Genomic DNA, 2,500 nt, shown 5'->3' on the forward strand with positions numbered 1-2,500 from the left:
CGGTCATCTCACGTATGTCGATGAAAATTGAGGAACCAACCCTGAGTTTTTATATCAAGGTTCTTAAAATGGTATTGAATTATCAGTTCATTAGTTACATCAAGATCACCAGCTCTAAGGCAAGACAAACACGAGGAAGGACACAATATTCTGTCTGTTTATTCCATGGATTTGATGAATTCAAGGTCAACCGCTCGTCCACACTGTATAAATTACGCATGGATCCAGATTATCAACTACATGCAGCTGTAACAAAGACGGTAAAACAAGATGAAGTGCATTCGCACGCCGGAAATGGATAATTTACATACTGCAGGGAATAAAGCTACCACGCCTTCGTTGTTTACTGTGCCCCTCATATCTGTTATCATGACTCTGATCATGGACACTATCTTCTCCGGTCTGTGTTCTCATTTCCAGAAAGTCTGATCTTTATCACAGCCTAAACTATGAAAACCTATCACGCTGCGAAGCCCATCCAAGAAACAGAAATATCCAGAGGCAAATGTGACTGGCATTGCATTACTTCACACCTTGGCAAACGCAACATGGGGTTTGCTTGTGTGAAGTTGTCCATAGACCGTCTGCCCGAAAATGCGTTTATGAAATGTGTTAGTTCACACTTTCATCTAAATTTAGGAATCGATGTGTTCCCGTTAATGTACTGCAACAATGAACGTGAACATGTTATGCTTATGGTCATTATAAGCATTTTCTGCGAAAATAAAAGAATCATGACTGGGTCTGACGAAAAAACTACAACCTTATTTTCCAGTTTTCTCTATCTTGTCACGTCATCCAGTTATTGTCGGTGATTTTCATGTCACAATAATTTAACAATTGCTGGAGGCGAGATAACAAAAAATAAATGATAGAAAAGATTCGTCACGGGTTACATTAAATGCAACAAATGGGAATTTCGTCATTTATGGCTCGTAGTCATTTTGCAGACATGGCTTTTGTGGTGATCCGACACATGTCGCAATTAATATATTCCTTATAGGATTAGTTCTCAGTACTGCTTGGGGTGCCCCCAGGGACGTGTTTGTGTAGTTCCACCTCTTTTTTTTTAGCGTTCTTGGGTTGTCCTGTCAGACGCATTTTCGGGCAGCGCCGCAGCGTTCCTCCCGCTCATTCCCTTCGCAGCAGAGCACAATGTCTGCAGGCACGCGATGGCGACGCGGCGCAAGGACGAAACCGATTGATGGAGATAAGGACGCGAGGTTCCTCCAGCCGCCGCGCCCTCAGCCAGCGCGTCCCACCTGGCAGGCCGCGACCGGGGCTTCGAGATGAGTCATGCAAGCACAGGTGGCTGGCTGCCGGGGCCGCGACCACTGCGCAGCGCGGCCGGGACTGGGGTACGCTTTCCCACGGCCTTTATGTGCGCCTCTCTTAATCCGTAACTTAGACGACTTGTTAAGTATCTAAAGGCAAAGGATCCCCATGATGCCGGCGGCACGAAGGTAAGTTGTAATTCCTGATTTTGATAGATTCTTGACCGCGATAAGAAGTGCAATTTGCTGTACGTGTATCGCAGATGAAGGTGACTTGCAGTACACTAAGCATACCCACTCCAGGGCATGAATCCCGCCACCTCACCGGGATGAGGCTCGCCGGGGGGGAGTCACTAGGTGGGGGAGGGGGTGCAGGGGACACAACTCCACGGCCATGATCACGCGCGGGCCAGAGGAGAACAGACCAAGGCTGCGAGATTTTTAGTGTCCGAATTAGCAGTTGGTGCCATCACAGGCGTTCGCGCTCACTCTCTTCACAAACATTTTTGAGGCGGCGTAATCACTTCTGGCGCGGAGAAGAAAACGGATGATCTTGTAAGTGCCATCGGCTGATAAAGTAGGTCGTTTTTGCCCCGGTCCCGTCAGCAGCACTGCGCGTAAAAACCTGGAATGAATCATTTCAGGCGCCTAACATAGGTAGGGTCAATTTGCTGGCGCTTGGCCTTGGTGCGGAAGGCAACGCAACGCACTGCAGAGAAGACGAATCGCCGTCATTTCAGACACAACGAATATCACTCCCCCGTAATTTATTCAGACACCCTATGTGGATACCTTGTACATAAATTGTTTCGGTAATTATAGGCAATTCTATAAAATGCACGAATACAGACCACGATCAGAGGACACCAAAAACAAGGTTTATAACTAAATTATAGTTGCAGGTCGCTATGAAAAATATATCCAATGTACTTTAATATAAAAATGGAATACGTTAACATCACAAGCTAGCAAACTCCCTCTCCTTGGCAGACAGAAGAAAAAAGAGCAGAACGGCTGCTGGTTTGTGAATGAGCTGGGCCCTCGGCGGGACTACCTGGCGCCTACAGCTCTACCAACAAGTTCTGCGATAAACTTCCTGTGTGGCGAGGCAACGTTTCCAGTTTTTCTCTCATTATTCGATCATTTCGAAGCATCAACTTGGGCTTGTGACATGTGATAGCTTTTCCTCGCCTCTAAAGATCCGGCTAATTAGTGCATGTCCCTCG

Source organism: Penaeus vannamei, chromosome 2 (genome assembly GCF_042767895.1).
Source record: "Penaeus vannamei isolate JL-2024 chromosome 2, ASM4276789v1, whole genome shotgun sequence".
In the NCBI taxonomy this organism is placed as follows: Eukaryota; Metazoa; Arthropoda; class Malacostraca; order Decapoda; family Penaeidae; genus Penaeus; species Penaeus vannamei.